At 40.1% G+C, this 18,314-nt stretch overlaps 1 non-coding gene and 1 pseudogene across 1 annotated transcript; one reads left to right on the top strand and one right to left on the bottom strand.

The window, feature by feature from the left end:
- Nucleotides 1-9,492: 9,492 nt before the first annotated feature.
- Nucleotides 9,493-9,611, top strand: LOC114507180. The gene has a single exon (XR_003685449.1). It is a non-coding gene; the product is annotated as a small nucleolar RNA SNORA26 (small nucleolar RNA).
- Nucleotides 9,612-17,060: 7,449 nt separating this feature from the next.
- LOC114506073 lies at nt 17,061-17,908 on the bottom strand (annotated as a pseudogene).
- Between the last annotated feature and the right edge of the window lie 406 nt (nt 17,909-18,314).

Raw genomic sequence — 18,314 nt, 5'->3', positions numbered from 1 at the left:
TTCCACTTATTATTTTTTATCTTTCCAAATGCATCTCAGTCTTGTGCATTCTTCATTCATGTGAATTTTCCAAGGGAATTCCCTTTACTGCTCAAGTGAAATAAATCAAGTATTCCTCAGACTTCACATGTATAGTTCAATTCTCTGTAACATTTTGTTTATAGTTCAATTCTCAGTAACATTTTGTTGTTCTTGTTTTTCTAAACAGATTATCCAATAACATTAGTGTTCAAATAATATCCCTGGGACTTTCTCCAATCCACTGATCTCAAAAGAAGGTAGGAGTGAAGGTCTGCAGACAACAGTCCAGACTCTTCCATCTTCAGATGGTCCTTACGGCTGTTAGTCATGCCACCAGGAAAAACAGCCACATTCAAGAAAACCCAGAGGATGACAACTGTGTCAGGATCACTGCCTGGCCAGCAGTGATTTCAGACATTAAAATTATAAAAAAGAGACCTCAAAATGGGTGAAATAAAGTAATACCCACCTTAATTTGCTGAAGTGTGGCAATTTAATTGTGTAGACAGACAGACAGATAGTCAATCTACAGTTAGTTACCCATTATATTTCCTTACCCATTTTTAAAAAAGATTTTATTTATTTATTTTAGAGGAGGGAAAGGAAGGGAGAAAGAGAGGGAGAGAAACATAAATGTGTAAGAGAAACATCAATCTGTAGCCTCTCATACATGCCCCCTGACCAGGGTCCCAATCTGAAACCCAGATTCCCACCATGAAATCCCATCATGTGCCCTGAATGGGAATTGAACCTGCAATGTTTTGCTTTGTGGGACAATGCCCAACCAACTGAGCCACACTGATCAGGGCTCCTTACCCATGTTTTAAATCTATAAAATTAAAAAGGGAGAGCTTCAAAAGTTTTTATTTAATGGAGAAATAATCTAGAAAGATTTGTCCATTACTATGTAGAGTCCTCCACAAAAAAAAATAACAGTAGAATAATCATTTTTCATAACTGATTGGGAAAATCAAAGGTAACTTTTCATCTCTAAAGAAATCATTTGTGGACCATCAGCCCCCTACAAGTGTTAGTTCAAATTTTCGTGTTCAGTTAATACAATGTGGTATAGAAACATCTCGATCAGTGAGATACTGTTTGTAAAATACTAGTACATTGATGAAACTGGATATTATGAAACACTCTCTAAAGAAAAATCACCACTGCCCTTGGCTGGTGTGGCTCAGTGGATTGAGCATTGGCCTGTAAACCAAAAGGTTTCTGGTTCAATTCCCAGTCAGGGCACATGCCTGGGCTGCCAGCCAGGCCCCCAGTTGTCCCCCCTGTGAGAGGCAAGGATAAATGTATCTCTCACACACTGATGTTTCTCTCCCTCTCTTTCTTCCTCCCTTTCCTCTTCTCTAAAAGTAAATACATATTCTTTTAAAATAATAAAGAAAAATCACCACCCATAACATAATTGAACATCATTGCAACTCTGAAAACTATCTCTCCTATGGACACTTCAGCAGTCAAGACCTTGTAAAACCGAGAAACTAAGAAACAAAAGTTATATCAGAAACCACTGAACTGAGCCATTTTTTTAGCCTGTTCTGTTTGTTATTACTTTTTGTCTCTCAGTCTCCTGCGTTCTGCATTAATGTGAATTCCCCAAGGGAATTTCCTTTGCTGCTCAAATTGTTCAATAATTGACTGGCTACCATTCTATCACTTTAGTGAAAATATTGATGACTGTCTTCAGAATGAGCTGCTATTTTCAGGGCATATCCTTACTCTGAACAAAAAGATTTCTGACAGCACTGCTATTATGCACCAGGCTCAAAAACCCAGCTGCTCACACCAGGCTGGCAGTGGGCCAGAGAGCTGGGACTGGAGTCAGGATAGCAGAGGGTCTTGGCAATGGCCGTGTATTTATTATGTGAATGATTTAGTGATTTAGATGAGGCGATAAGAGGCGATGAGTCTGCTCTCTCTTCTACTGTCCCCATTCCTTTATTATTTTACCTATGAAATGAAAATGAGGCTGAGAAATAACACTCTGTTGCTTTTATCTGTTATATCTCTATTTTTTCCTCCTATAATCAGGCCTTAAGGGAACTACAGAAACTTGTCAATGATAAAAGCAAGGATTTCTAACACCCAGTTTTGGGAAGCTGGGAGGAAATGAATTATTTGGTACATTAATGCTAAGGGTATTCAGTGATAACACTTTTATGGAGAATACTGAGGTCATAACTATGAAAAATTTAACTGTGCATAAGTTTTAAACCCAGAAATTGTATGTCTAGAAATGTATATTTACAGAAATACTAGTATAGGCAAATGGATATACCAAGAATATTCATGTAACATAGCTTAAAATCACACAAAAAACATTAAGTAAAAGCAATGTAAACATCCCTCAGTGTGATATTTTACAATAGTTACATAAATGATGCTCATTTATTTACACAGAAATACACATCCACTAAAAGAATGTGATTACTTCTTGTATAGCCAATTGGAAAGATGTCCACATTCTACTGTTCAATTAAAAAAAGTAAATGGTAGTATGTATAGTGTGATCCCACTTGTCTTTTAAAATCTAATTTATATATGTATATAGTTATAGAATTATATGTTGGTATAGCATTTTTAAAAGGCTAAATGAATGCATAAAAAGTCGTGGGGATATATGAAGATTTTGCTGCTTTGCATCTTTCTAATTTTTCAAATATCCTAAGTGAATACATGTTAATTTAAAACAGATTTTTAAATTCTCCCCTCAAAGTATGTTTTATTGATTTTAGAGAGAGGAAGGGAAAGAGAAAGAGAGAGAGAGAGACATTGATGTGAGAGAGAAACATCCATCAGTTGCCTCCAGTACATTCCCCTGACTGGGGATTGAACCCACAACTTTTTTGGTGCACATGATGGTGCTCCAACCAAATGAGCCACCCAGCCAGGGCAATATATGTTAATTTTTAAATTGTACCTGAAAATGATAGAAAAGATTTTTTTTGTGTATAAACAAACTAAACTATAAGCCTATCTTAGAAATACTAAATTATGGTAACAAAAGAAACACAAATAAAACAAGAGCATGTGAAAATTTCAAGACAAAACTATCCCTTTTTGTTTCCACTGAAAAAAAATTTTTAATCAAATCAGGTAGAGATCTATCACCTACCAAAAATAGGACACACGTGGCATTTGAACCACTGCCCCCCCTCCTCTGCCCAGTGTGGACACAATGCACACACAGTCCTGCAACCGCCCTTCTACCCCACTCCTCTCCCTTTCCTCCCCACCCCCACCACCCTGCCACTCGCCCTACGGGACAGGCCCCATTGGCCTGGGGCCCCATTGACAGGGCTGCTCAACACAGTACTCCAGGGAACACTTCCAACAGACTGGGCTTGCAAGAAACACATTAGCTCTCCCTAACTGTGAATTTGTCCAACTCAGTTCTCCCTTCATCTCTCTTGCAGCATTCATGCGAGGTGTGATTTATAGATACCACGTGTCCCCGTGGGTGTCCCATTATGGTTATTAAACACCCTGGGCCTTGATTGCATTTTCTTTCTTTGGACTCCCACTCCAGGAAGAATAGCATAGAACATGACATATTATTCCTGCTGTAATTTATTTTAAAAAGTAATTTAAATACATTGATATGCAACCTAAGCTTCCATCATGATTCAAACAGAATTGCATTCAACAATTGCTCAAATGCTTCAGTACTGAAAAAAAGCATTTCATGTGCTTGCACTGCCTGCTGTTCATAAATCATATTAAGCCAGAACCAGAATTCCATACCAAGATTGTTACTAGTCATAAGTATTTTAAATTTTTCCCTTTGTTGCATATCGGTGCTTTCTAATGTTCTACAGTGAATATTTATTGCACTTGAAATGGAGAAAACTACATACCTGGCAATGTGCTAAGAATTTAACATGCATTATCTAATTAAACCCTCCCAATCATCTTTGAGATACCATTATAACACACCATGCAGAAAAGGAAACCAAGACTATTCAGGTTAAATACCTTTCCTCGTTCAGCTTGACTACCTGGCTTTATACAAACCACTTATTTTCCTAGGCCCTCAACTTTATGGCCTATAAAATGTAGATAGTGTTTACCTCATCAAGTGTAAGGCTGAAAAAGAATGTCAGCTATCAAGAAGATCTTATGTAAAACACCTGGTATAAAGAAAACAATTTTTTAAAAGTTTTCTACAGATGTCACGTGTGACCATTAGGACAGACTCCCAAGCAATAGTGTGTAGAAGCTAGCTTGGGTGGCAGCTTTGCACCTCTCCTTCCAACTTCAAGTTCACTGTCTTAGACTGGTGACTTGAAATTATCCATGGAGTCAAAATCCAACAAACTGCAGATCAGGGCTTTTCTCCTCGGATAGACAATTGTTGGCTATTTAGCAGCACACCACAGCTCCCAGACTGAAAGTTAATGAATTTACTGGTCTGGCTCAAATACAGGGTTTATTATTTACTTTCGGGGAATGATTCATAACTTGGCTCTGCAAGTCCCAAGGCCTATTTCCCCAGCTGGAATGTGAAGGAATTACAAGAATGGCAAAAACAAAACAAAACAAAACAAAAAAACACAAAACCCCCCAAAACAAAAAACAAGACAACAACAAAAAGCCTCCAGAAAAAGATTTTTTCCCATTTCAACTCTTTCAGTCTGATCAGGGAAACACAATATACCCCACAAAACATCTTCAGGTGCTGATATGTGCTTTAAAAAAATGTTTATCTTGCCCTTTGGTACCATAAAGAGCCCAGACTAATAATTTGTTTTTAACATAAGAAAACTTATTTAGAAAGTTACCGAAGTAGTAGAAATGAGCCAGCTGGGCTGCGAAGTCTTAAGAAACAAGTTACGGAAGCAAAAGTATGACTCTTGGAGCTTAGGAAAGGTAATGTGCCTGGAGGCTGGAGGATGGCGGGGGGGGGGGGGGGGGTGCCGTTGGGGGGAGAAGGGGAGGAAAAGGTGAGGGATGTGCTCCCGAGGGGAGAGCAGCCTCAATGACTTGTTTTCTGAATAGCCCAGTTTGTTTGGCATACTTGTGCCTTGAAGTAGCCAGTTCATTAACCAGACAGTGTTTCCTCTCCTCAGGAACTGTGTCTTGCAAGAACACCTGGCATGGAGAAATTAAGATATTTTGTCAACATGAGGCAGTATTGGCCAACATTAATTCAGTGGTTGGTGTTCAACCACGAAAAACTTCCCTTTCCTTCATGATAAAATATGAAGACTCCCTCATTATGGCTGACACAATTGGAAACTTTTTTTAAAACATTGAAAAACATCATCCAAAACATTTTTATCCCATCACTTTTAGAGAGAGAGGAGGGGGGCAGAGAGAGAGAGAGAAACACAGATGTGAGAAACAATTGGTTGCCTTCTCATACATGCCCCAACCTGATATCCAACCCTCAACCTGGGCATGTGCCATGATTGGGCATCAAGTCCACAAGCTTTTGGTCCACAAGATGATGCTCCAACCAACTTAGGCACACCAGCCAGGGCAGAAATGGGAAACTTTCTATTGGAGTTCATTGTGGAAGTTCAATCAAATGGGGGTGGGGAGGTACAGGTGAGTCTTCATTTTCCTCATTGTCTTCAATCCACTGGTCACACTCACTGGCCTTTCTGGAGTAGGTCTTTGCTTGCCAGCTTTCCTGTGTTAGACATGTAGGTCAAACTGTCCCACACCTAGTTGCCCAGGCTGGGAAGAAAAGCTAGGCTGGCTTTTGATTGGATGAGGGTTCAACCCATGATCAGAGGAAGCTAATCGGCCTCTCCCTGCAGCTTCAGCCAGGATACTGTATTAGCTTTCTAGGAATCCTGCAACAAAGTACCACAAACTTAGTGGCTAAAAGCAACAGAAACTTATTTGGTCATAGTTCTGGAGACAAAAATTACAAAATCAACGTGTTGACAGAGCCCTGCTTTTTCTGAAGGCACGAGGAGAGAATCTGCCCCGTGCTTTTCTCTTAGCTTCTGGTGTTGCCAACATCTCTGGCATTCCTTGATGTGTAAATGCAACATTCCAATCTCTGTCTCCGTCCTCACATCATCTGTCTTCACGCTGTCTTCCCTCTGTGCATGCCTGTCTCTGTGTCTTCTCCTCTTAGGACAGCAGTCATGCTGGACTGATGACCACCCTAACGGCTTCATCTTCGTTACAACTGCAAAGACTTTATTTTAAAATAAGGTCATATTCACAGATATGGGGGTTAGAATTTGAACATATCTTTTTGAGGGGCACAGTTCATCCCATAACAGACACTGAGAAGTAAGTCCTCAATACATGCTATATATTTAGGCCTGGAGGTTGTAAATTATCAGGCCACATCTGAGGTGAGTCAACAGAGGAAGGCAATGGGAAAGGGGAGAAAGAGGTGGAACACATGTATAGAGGGAAGGAGAGGAAACAACCCTGAAAAATGGAGAGTGTGGTTTCCATGCATCCCTTCCATTAATTCACTCATTTTCTTCTTTTGGTTCACTGGAGAGAGTTTCTCTTTCTATTCTGTAAAACCATTAGGAAGAACTCTGAGAAAAAGAGTGATGTTCCCCAAAGTCCATGGAAAACAGGTGATGATTCCTCAAGACATGCTTACCAGCCACAAGAAAAGTGAGAAATAGAAAGAAAATGTCATAAGTTTTCCACGAAGCCAAATTGATTTCCTTAGAAAGATATCCTATGATAAATGTCCTTCACATTTATGTTTTAATGGCCAAAATATTCATTAAAATGGAAACAACAAGAATTTGTTTTATTTTATAATGTTCTATTTGGCAAAATTACAGCCTGGCAATCCTATGTCCAGGCCCAAATTTTTAAAAACTTACTTTGTTGGATCACAACTTCTCAGCCTGATAACCACCGAGCTAAATGCACTGAAGCCCCTGAGTTTCAGACACATCACACCCACAAGCTCTGCAGCGGAGATTCAGTTCCTTTTGATTCCACATCAACTTCCTTCCTCTCAAATGCCTCCTTGTATACACATTTTCACAAGCTGCGAGTTCCTTCAGGCCTCCCTTGCAGTGCCTGTGGGGCTCACAACAATTCTTCATGGCTTGGAAACTGTGCTCATCCCTCAGGGTGTGTAAGAACTGGCCAGCTCTGTGTTAAGAGACCCAGCCTGTAGCTATTTGATCCAAAAGTGAGGAACAGTGTCAGCGTGGAACAATCGGATTTCTCCTTCTTATTATTTTAATTTGTAGTTCTCCAAAGCAAACTCTGAGACAAAGATCTGTGTTCCCTACCCTCTGCCTGCTCCCAGCAGTCTGACCAGGCTCTCAGTATCAGTTACTATATTTCAATATATTCCCTTTCTTACAAGGTAAGGAGAGACACCCTTTTGTTATTCTGTAGTCCAAAGAACATTAACTAATATTAGGCCTATCCTTTCTGACAAATACTCATATTCCCTTCCCCAAGACTCCAAAGAGTCCACCGCCCAGCATGGCCTTGCTGGGTCCTGTCCATTGAGAGTCTGGCCCCACAAATTTTTTGCATTTCCCAAGCCCACGCTGATACCTGAAGGACAGGCTATTTTTACTGTTGCAGAGAGCTGCTTGGCTCTTCCACCCTGGCTGTAAACACAGTTTACTCCATAGTTTATTGGAGTTGAGAATTTGAAATTTGGTCATGGAGTCCTTAGTATCAATCCTATCAAAACATTTCTTGCACGAGCCTTCTAAAATTCACCAATTGTAGTTTAGAAAAAACAAAGGTGGAAGGGCACAATAATACTTGGGGTAAGTCAAAAACATATAATCTAAGTGGCGCTCTCTCTGTCACACACACACTCCCATGCCTTTGGGCATGCTCTCTCTCTTGAGCATACCTACATCTCCCCCCCCCCCCCTTCTTTCCTCAAGGCACATTTTACTTTCTCCTAAACTCCAAGGGCCCTGCTTTTGCCTTTGTAACTTGTTTTCTGATCTCAAACAGCCCAGCAAGCTCACTTCTACTTCAGCAACTTTCTAAATGAACTTTTGCTACTATCTGAGTCTTGACTCCGAATTCTTTTTAGCCAAAACTCAAGGACCGAGGTCTAACATCTGGAGCTGTTTCAATGTTAACACATTGGTTTGTTGAGAGTATTCTTTGAAGCCCAGTCTAGAGCCTATCTTCAGTCTTCCCAAGACTTTTGAATGCACATAATTCACTATATTACATCTCTTTCTTCTTAAGGAATATAGTATGTTGTTGGCAAAGAAATTCTGATTTACACGATTGTGTAAATGTGGCATATGTAGTTGGATTCCTCCTTTATCATACACTAAATAAATTGCACAAAGACAAAGAACTTAAATGTGAAAAGAAAATTTTATAAGTATTAGAAGAAAATATAGGATAGAATCTTTATAGCCTCAGGATGCAGTTTTATGGAATGAACAAAATAAACTAACAAACAAAACAGAAACAAAAGCATGGATACATGGAACAGATTGACAGCTGTTGGAGGGGAGGAGGCAACAGAGATTGGAGTGGTGGTTACGGGAGCCTGGAGGGTGCGGGAAATGGAGAGAGATGGTCAAAGGGTGCAGTTATAAGGTCTAATGTCCATGGGGATCTAATGTACAGCATGGTGATCATAGCTAATAATATGACATAAAGTGTACTATAGAGTAGACCTTGGTATTCATGTTAATTTGTTCTGGAACTCGTGACAAGTGCTGAAACTGGTACTGAACAAGTTTTTCCCATAAAAAATAATGCAATTAGAAATAATTTATGAAAGTTCCCTGAACTTTCACATTTACTGGTACAATACTAAGTAATGAGGTTGTTTTGTAATACAAAACCTTAAAATTAAACAGACATGGATTTAAAAGTAATTGATTCTATAAAAATAAAGTAAAATTTAACTTCACTTCACTTGTACTGACAGGGGTTCCTGGCATAGTGGGATGGTTGGCGAGGTAGAGGAGGAGGGAGAGGAGAGGGGTTAATTGTTGGAATAGGGTTCTTCTTCCATGACAATTTCAGGCGATTTCTTAGGGATTTCTTCTGTTTTCTGTCTCTTGGCTTCACTGAACACTGTTGGAGACTCAGATTTATGGAGCTTCTCTAAAAACTTATCAAGAGAAACTTGTTTCTGTCCCTGTTTCAAAGGGTTTCTAAAGTGTGACATTGTTCATTAACAGGTTCATGTTTTCGGCTTCCTAGAACTTTGTCTGGGTGACGCTTTTCCACAAAGTTCTGAAGTTCAACCCATTTCCCTCACACTTCTTTGATCAGTGCAGTAAACTTTCTCCCTTCCCACCTCCTCACCTGAAGACGAAGCACTTTCTCTTGCTGGGTGGCATCGTGACTCACACAAGTTCTAGCAAGTACAGTGAGTGGCCAGTCCTGAGCAAGAACCTAGTACTGACACATTTTTTTCTCATCCAAATGCAACGAGTACAGGGTTTGACAAATTCTGAAGCCTGAAGTACTGAGGTATGACTGTGCTTGAAAGCTCCTAAGACGCCCTTTCCTGTGTCCTTGTAAGGTTGCCACAGTGCCTTGAGAGGGTAACACAGAGGGTAAAGTCTCCATAACTCCCAGAAAAGAGATTGTCTAAAACTCCTCTTTGGATTATTTCTGGAGTCACTGCTGAACCAGGAAAAAAATTCCTTTGAGTACTTTGTGATATTTTTACACAGTACATATTATGTATATAAATTTAAACTTAACCTAGCTTTGATGATACCTTCAGGTATGCTTTTAAAATTCCTCAGGGGATACCATCTAGTATATTCAGATAGATAAGAGAATGTGGATACTTTGGTTATCTTTGAGGGTGGAAAAAATCCAGAGGATGGAACACATGTACCCAAGGCCTTTCCTGGACATCCTTTGAAACAAACTGGAAAGAATGTACCTCAAGGTTTTTTTTCCTATCTGTTTAAAAGGTCACTTAAAAACTTTTCTTAAAAAAAAAAGAAAGTTGCTAAGAGAGTAAATCTTTAATGTTCTCACCACAAGAAAGAAATGGTAATTATGTGGTGGGGTGGAAGTGTTAGCTAATGCTTTGGTGGTAATCATTTTGCAATATAGAAATGTATCAAGTCAACACATCAAACACCTTAAACTTACACAATGTTATATGTTAATTATATCCCAATAAATCTGGGAGGAAAAAAATACCATACTCAAATCCAAACAGTGGTAAGTCCTCATCAGTTTTCCCTTCTGACATATCAAAAATTACACATACATGACTAGAATGTTAGTTAAAATGTAGCCACTTATTCCCAAAGATTATAAAGTATTGAAGCAGGCATAAAAGAAAAAAGAAAGCCCTACTTAACTATGAGTGACATTTATGAATGAGGCAAGCTCTCTAGTATGGTGAACTTTGAGTTTCTTATTAAATAAACAGTATAAATAATATCCAAAATCATGAAACTGAAGTCACAAGTTTGAGAAAATATTGTGTGATCCTCTGCTCTCCCACATAAAAAGGTTGTGTGTGTGCATGTGTGTGTGTGTGTAAGGGGCATGATGGATACAGTTTTTCACAAATGATTTGGATAAGTAGTCATCTGTGTGTGTATGTGTGTGGAGAGAGACAGAGAGAGAAAGGGGAGGAGGGAGAAGAAGAGAAGAGGAAGAAGAGAGGGAAGAGGGAAGGGAGGAAGAGATAGAGAAGAAGATGCAGAGAACAAGAGAAGTGGGTAGAGGAGAGAGGGAAAGAGGTGTCATGGATCATTGGATAATTCACAGGAATCAAATAAAATTATGGGATGCCCTAGAATCTAGGGCTAGGTCAGTGCCTCACAAACTTTAAATTATCTTTGAATCACTTGGGGGTATAGTGGGTGGCTCTTGTTAAAATGCACATTCTGTTTCAGCAGGTTTAGGACCTGAGATTCTGTATTGCTTTGTTTTTCAATCAGAAAAGTGTTTTGTTATAAGAAACAATGCCATCAGATAAAAATACAAAAAAAGGAGTGAAATGATGGCAAATATTTAAAAATATCTACACATCTGCCCCCCCCCCAAAAAAAAACTACAGTAGTTACTACGTACCTGAGTACTGAACACTGAATGACATTTTAAACTACTTCACACAGGGAATCTGATTCCTTGCAGATCACTTCTACAGATTCTGTATTTCTAACGAGCTCCCAGGGGATGCTGATGCTACCAGCCTCTTAAGTAGCAAGGTGCACCGCAGTCCAACCACAGGGGAGAATGTTCAAGGAATACATCATTTTGTAGGCCTTTAGCATCTATCTCTCACCTGGTGTTTTTGGGTTAGATGATATATTTTAGGAGCTCTGGATGGTAAATCACTAAGCAAACACAAAGCACCTAAAATCGTAGCCTTATTCACTGCGCTTGACCTGGTGCCGCAAACTTGGGTTTAAATCACCTCCCTTGCAAGCAGATGCCAGTTGATCACCCACGCCCTGCAGTTGCACAGTTGCTTTTCCATAATTCATGAGAGCAAACCGATAGCTGGGATGTATTTGCATACAAGGTAAATATCAAACATCAAGATTACACTCAACATCTTTTGTTCCAATTTTATTTATCTTGTCTCACATCACATTTGTGGTGACTTTAGATAAATCATGTAACCACATGTTATTTCTACAGCTAGTAAGCAGAGAAAATCATGCTTATAACCCACCAACAATACTGTGAAAAAGTGGGTTGGGTGATTTGTCTCCACAAAAATTGTTTTTCTGTAAAAGCTAGCTGTGGCAGTCGCAAATACAGAGATAAAGCCTACAAATTTCTCAAGGCAAGTAGAAGTCAGGCTACAATAAGCTATACCAGATCATTTTCACCTACACAAATGTTTCTTTTGAGCTTGCAGATCCCACACAACTTGATTATTTGTGAAATGTGCCCTCTCGTTTCCAGTCTCAGTTGCTAAAAGGATAGCTATTTATATTAAATATAAATAACTTAGAATTTATAGCTTAGAATTTAAACAATTGCAATGTGATATATATCTTTAAAGCGTTATTGATCAAACAAATAAAAAGGCAATTAGGTGGACTTTCGGCCAAGATGGAGGCACGCGTAGATATACTGTGCCTCCTCACACAACCAAAAGAAGGACAACAATAATTTAAAAACAAAAAAACAACCAGAACTGACAGAAAATTGAACTGTATGGAAGTCCGACAACCAAGGAGTTAAAGTAGACACATTCATCCAGACCAGTAAGAGGGGTGGAGTTGGGGAGCTGGGACCCAGAAGGCTCACAGCAGGGCCTCTGTCGGATTAGACCCAGAGCACAAGGCAGCAGCAGGTGGACCCCAGGCAGGCAAAGCAGCAGCTGGCAGACCCAGGGAGGTGGTGGATGGTAAAGGGGTGCAGCGCATCTAGTCCCAAATTCGCACACAGATAAACCAGGCAAAACTGGGGAGCAAGACAGACCATGCAATCCAGGCTCCCACTGAGGGGAAATAAAGCCTCAAAACATCAATTAAAAACACCTGTAGGGGTTGAGGCACCCAGAGAGACTCCCAGCCTCACAGGAGAATTCGTTGGAGAGACCCACAGGGTCCTAGAATGTACACAAACCCACCCACATGGAATCAGCACCAGAAGGGCACAATTTGCTTGTGGAAAGTGGGGGAAGTAACTGAAATCCGGCAGAGAGCGGAGCAAGAGCCGTTGTCCCCTCTTGGACCCCACCCCCACGTACAGAGTCACAACCCAGCAACTGGGTGGCCCCACTCTGGTGAACACCTAAGGCTCTGCCCCTCATAAGTAACAGACGAGACAAGACAAAAAAAAATGACCCAAACAAAAGAACAGATCAAAGCTCCAGAAAAAATATGATTAAGCAACGAAGAGATAGCCAACCTATCAGATGCACAGTTCAAAACACTGGTGATCAGGATGCTCACAGAATTGGTTGAATTTGGTCACAAATTAGATGAAAAAATGAAAGTTACTAAATGAAATAAAGTTAAATGTACAGGGAACCAATAGTGATGGGAAGGAAACTGGGACTCAAATCAATGGAGTGGACCAGAAGGAAGAAAGAAACATCCAATCAGAAAAGAATGAAGAAATAAGAATTCAAAAAAAATGAGAAGCTTAGGAACCTCCAGAACATTTTTAAACATTCCAACATCCGAATTATAGGGGTACCAGAAGAAGAAGAGGAAAAGCAGTAAGTGGAAAACTTATTTGAACATATAATAAAGGAGAACTTCCCCATTCTGGCTAAGGAAATAGACTTCCAGGAAGTCCAGCAAGCTCAGAGAATCCCAAAAAAGTTGGACACAAGGAGGAACACACCAAGGCACATCATAAGTACATTACCCAAGATTAAAATGAAGGAGAGAATCCTGGAAGCAGCAAGAGATAAGAGGACAGTCACCTACAAAGGAGTTCCCATCAGACTGTCAGCTGATTTCTCAAAAGAGATCTTGCAGGCAAGAAGGGGCTGGAAAGAAGAATTCCAAGTCATGAAAGGCAAGGACCTACATCCAAGATTGCTGTATTCAGCAAAGCTTTCATTTAGAATGGAAGGGCAGATAAAGTGCTTCTCAGATAAGGTCAAGTTAAAGGAGTTCATCATCACCAAGCCCTTATTGTATGAAATGTTAAAGGGACTTATCTAAGAAAAGAAGATAAAGAAAAAACATGTACAGTAAAATGACAGCAAACTCACAATAATTAACAACCACACCTAAAACAAAAACGAACTAAGCAAACAACTAGAACAGGAACAGAACCACAGAAATGAAGATCACATGGAGGGTTAGCAACAGAGGAGTGGGAGGAGGAGTGAGGCGGAAAAGGTACAGAGAATAAGTAGCATACATGGTAGGTAGAAATAGAGAGGGGGAGGGTAAGAATAGTATGGGAAATGTAGAAGCCAAGGACTTATAAGTATGACACATGGACATGGACTAAAGGGGAGGGATGTGGGTGGGAGAGGGTGTGCAGGGTGGAGGGGAGTGAAGGGGGGAAAATGGAACAACTGTAATAGCATAATCAATAAAATGTATTTAAAAAAGACAAAGTTTATTTAAATAGTTCATAATTTTAAAAATTCATTTATTTAAATAGTTCATAATTTTAAAAAATTCATTTTACTTAATAAGGATTTTACCTTTCAAAGACTTTTATCTATACTGTACTTATTACCACAAATATCTACCATTTAATTTCAAGATGCCACTCTTTTAATAACAAAAGGATTAAAAGCTACTAACAAAATTCATGTGGAAGAGACACAGAGACCTATTAGTCCGTCTTTTTTTTTTAAGGATTTTATTTATTTATTTTTAGAGAGGGGAGGGAGGGAGATAGAGAGAGAGAGAGGAACATCAATGTACGGTTGCTGGGGGTTATGGCCTGCAACCCAGGCATGTACCCTGGCTGGGAATCGAACCTGCGACGCTTGGTTTGCAGCCTGCGCTCAATCCACTGAGCTACGCCAGCCAGGAGTCCCTCTTTAAAGTGTTCTTTAAATGACAAAAAGAAAAGTTTTCCAAGTTGAATGATAGACTCACAAAATATCCTACCCATTTGTTTGATACAATGAGTTTAGATAATTACAGCTGCTTTAATTTCAAAAATATTAACTCATCTAAAAATCCTTTTTCAAGCTGTGTAGAAAATAAAGCCAGTGTTTTCTATCCTTAATTTTTTAGGCTTTGGTGGATGTAATCAAATATTTAGATTTGATTGTCTGCTGTCAATATTTTGAAAGTTCGTATATATTTAGTGGGATTAAAAACTCAGTTGTGTAAACTCTGCATATTCTCCATTCCACACCCAGTCAACACAATTATGGGATGAAATCTTGGTCTCTACCCACTTTTACTTTTCTTACTTTTGTTTTGTGAAATTACAGCTACTCACCAATCAAGAATGGGTTCAGGCCTGTTTTGTTGGTTTGGGAGTGGTTGTTGCAGAGTTGTAACTTATCAAGAAACGTTGACCTGATTCTATAGAAACATGAGGCAAGAAGTCACACTTTGTTCTCCAGGTAGAACAGCCTCAAAATAGTGGGTGGTACAAGTCAAGAGAATAAACTTGGGTTCTATTGACTGTCTTTTTTTTTTCAAATTATAAGAGAAAGTTTATTTAGAATGTTACCGAGGTAGAATTGTAGAAGTGATCCAGGAGGGCTGCATAGGCTCAGGAACAACTTAGAGAGGTAGAAGGGTCCTTAGAGTTTAGGAGAAGGCAAAGGTAATGTGTCTGGGGGGACCAAGGTTGGGAAGGGAAGGGCGCAGACATGCACCTAAGACGGAGAGCATGCCACCTGTTGACTCCTAATAGCATGTCCCTACTTTCTGAAATAAATCCCCTTATTCTTGACTATATGTTAGTAGAAACCATCCACTTGGTAAGCCTAGGGACACTCAGTTCCAAAGTCTTTTCTCTAATCTCTCAAATGCCATCTTCTTGTCAGCCAGAGATCCTGCCAGACTCTTATATTTTTTAAAAAAGTCATGCTGCTTTTTCCTACTTCACTGAAAAGTCAGCATTTTTTATTATTATTAAATGGTATAGTTAACATCTGAGCTTGAAGTATTTGCTATTGGAAGCCTTCAACAAAGTCAAGAGCTACCTCAAGAAGGAAGAGATTGACCTGACCAACAGGAGTCATCAAAGTGACCAAAGACCATGATAGGAAGCATATTTCAGGTGGTTTTGAAAGCTTCCAGCTCTCAGTTTCATGACCAAGAAACATTAACAAACTCTGACTGGTGTGGCTCAGTTAGTCAGGTGGCATCCCACAAACGGAAAGGTCGCCAGTTTGATTCCTGGTCAGGGCACATGCCTGGGTTTCAGACCAGGGGCTAGTTTCCTGGCTGGGGGACCTGCAAGAAGCAGCTGATCAATGTTTCTTACCTTCTCTTTCTCCGTCCCTTCCTTTTTCTCCAAAAATAAATAAATAAAATCTTAAAAAAAAAGAAATGTTAACAATAAGAGGATGCTGAGGTTTCTTTTGTGGGCATTCTGTGAAAAGTAATCTCTAAAGTGATCTGATAATAAATTCCTAACTGGACAGGTCATGGTGGGTAGTCACGCCCCCAGGCAAGTAACTTCTTTAAGGCTTATCTTTGCCTCCAGCAAGCCCTGTCCATTGTTTCTGTGGATCTAGGTTAACACACCTTTGAAATGTCCCCTTTTGGACTTCTCTTTCTAAAGGTGACCACCCTCAAGAGAGTACGGAATCTTAATTATCCTGTAATCTGATCCCTGCCATGCTTTCTCCCACCTTCATATGATCTTCCATATAATTCTCTCCTTAAACTCAAATGCATAAAAGAAACTGCACACTGCTCTCCAAAGCATTTTTTTCTCACTATGTGATCTTGCTTCCAAGAATCCTCTGTTTGACTCAAATAAGTTATTATAAAAATTCTCTAGAGGTTTGGACATTCTTACACTGATACTTCTTAAAAAGTAAATGCCTAGCAGCACTACAAAAGTTTCTCGAAGGCCTGTTTGAAGCATAGGACAGGGGGCTGTAGGGCTGTTCAAAAGAATAAGATGGCCCTTGCCCTGGTGGATGCCATCATCTCATAGCAGGGATTGGCTCAAGTGTCTGCCTATGTAATTACAGTCGAAGGTACAAAACTGTGCGTGAAACAAGGTGACTGAGAGTTCGGAAGAGAAAACTGCTAATGGTCAACCATTAGCTTTAAAAATATATTTTTTAAACAGTTTAATTCTTTGGGCAACGCTGGCCTAGGCAATAAATCTTTGGGAACCATACCTTCATTTTCTGGATTCCTTTTCTCTTTTTAAGATCAAACACAGTCTCGTTAAATGCCCATTTATCTCTCCTTGGGTGTTTGATGTCTCTTCACATCATGTGGCAAAATAACGATCTTGCGTAAGCCCTGCTGTTCATTCCCTCTGATCCTGAACCTGAGAAACTGAACTGGAGAAAGTCACACAGTTAGACCGATGGCTCTGCTACAAATCAGTAACCACCAGCCTTGACAAGAAGTCCTAGTGTTCTTTGATAAATTCCCTTTTCATGCTTCTTCTTCTTTTGCAGTCTTTGTTGTTTATATTTTATGAAAAAAGTCATTTCAAATCTCCATTAAACTTAGCTGAATTCAAAGCCTTGGTGAAGGAAGCCTGGCGACCTCATTTATATAAAGAAACACGGCTACTCTCCTCTGGCCTCCAGCTCTCAGGAAGGGCCCTTCAGAAGGCTTTTGTTTGCACGTTTCGGTGCTGCAGCACAGGAGTCGACCCTAGTATCCACTGTCAGGTGTTCTTCAGCTACCAGAGCTTCGAGTTTCTTCATTGGGTAAGGAAATTACTTCCACAAATTCTCCAACTTCTAGCTTTGGCTCAAGACCAACATTTTCAGCCTCATCTCCATTAATAGTTACTGTCATGACGTGTGTGGTACAGTTTGACAAGCCTGGATCCATACAGACAGCTGGAGAACATTCAGCAACATCACCTTTATAGCCAGTTTCTTCCTCCAACTCTTGCAGAGCATCTGTTTCTGGACTTTCGTCACCACCTATGAGACCTGTGGGGAATTCTAGGCAGCAGCCTCCCACGGGTGGACGGGACTGTTTCATCAGAAAGATACAATCATAATGAAGAGTTCTTTGCAGCACTGGGATAATTGTCACACCATCAGCCAACGGTCCTTTCCTGGTTGTACGTTTCACAGTTTCCCAAGTTCTTGTTTTACTAGTAGGATCCATGTAAGTTGTTTTTTCAAACTTGACCCATTTTCCTTCTGCAATTAACTCTTCTGAAATAACGAACTGTTTGGTTTTTCAGGAAGAATCTGCTGCTTCTTGGTTTTCCATTTTTGAACTAGTCTTTCCAGTCCTTAGCCAAGAAGTTCACATCCAAGGTGTGGGGTGAAGGGAAGGATACTCCTGTGGGAAGGGAGACGAAAGAAGAAAGCTTGAATCCAAGGCTGCTGTCTCCAGAGATGCTGGCGCTACTCCCTTTTTCATTATTCTGATTCTTTTTGCTGCAGGACAAACCACTCCAAAACTTAGTGGCTTAAAACGACCATTTTATCATTTCAATTCTGTGGGCTGACTGGGCTCAGTTGGGCGGTTCTTGCTCAGAGTTTCTTGTGTAGTTGCAGTTAGACAGCGGGTGGGGCTGCATTTGGCCGAAAGGCAGACTGGACCAGGTGTCCAAGACGGCTTCTCCTCTTGCATGTCTAGCACTTCACTTGGGGTGGCTGGAGTAGCTGGAGGCTGGCCAGGCATCTCTCTTTTCAAGTACCTCTCCAGATGGTTATCTTGGGTTTTCTCCCAGCGTGGTGGTCTAAAGATAGTCAGACATCTTTCAAGGTGGCTCGCTTCCCCCAGAATGGCTATTTCATATCT

This window comes from Phyllostomus discolor, chromosome 9 (genome assembly GCF_004126475.2).
Source record: "Phyllostomus discolor isolate MPI-MPIP mPhyDis1 chromosome 9, mPhyDis1.pri.v3, whole genome shotgun sequence".
In the NCBI taxonomy this organism is placed as follows: domain Eukaryota; kingdom Metazoa; phylum Chordata; class Mammalia; order Chiroptera; family Phyllostomidae; genus Phyllostomus; species Phyllostomus discolor.
This window is presented reverse-complemented; position numbering and strand designations above follow the sequence as displayed.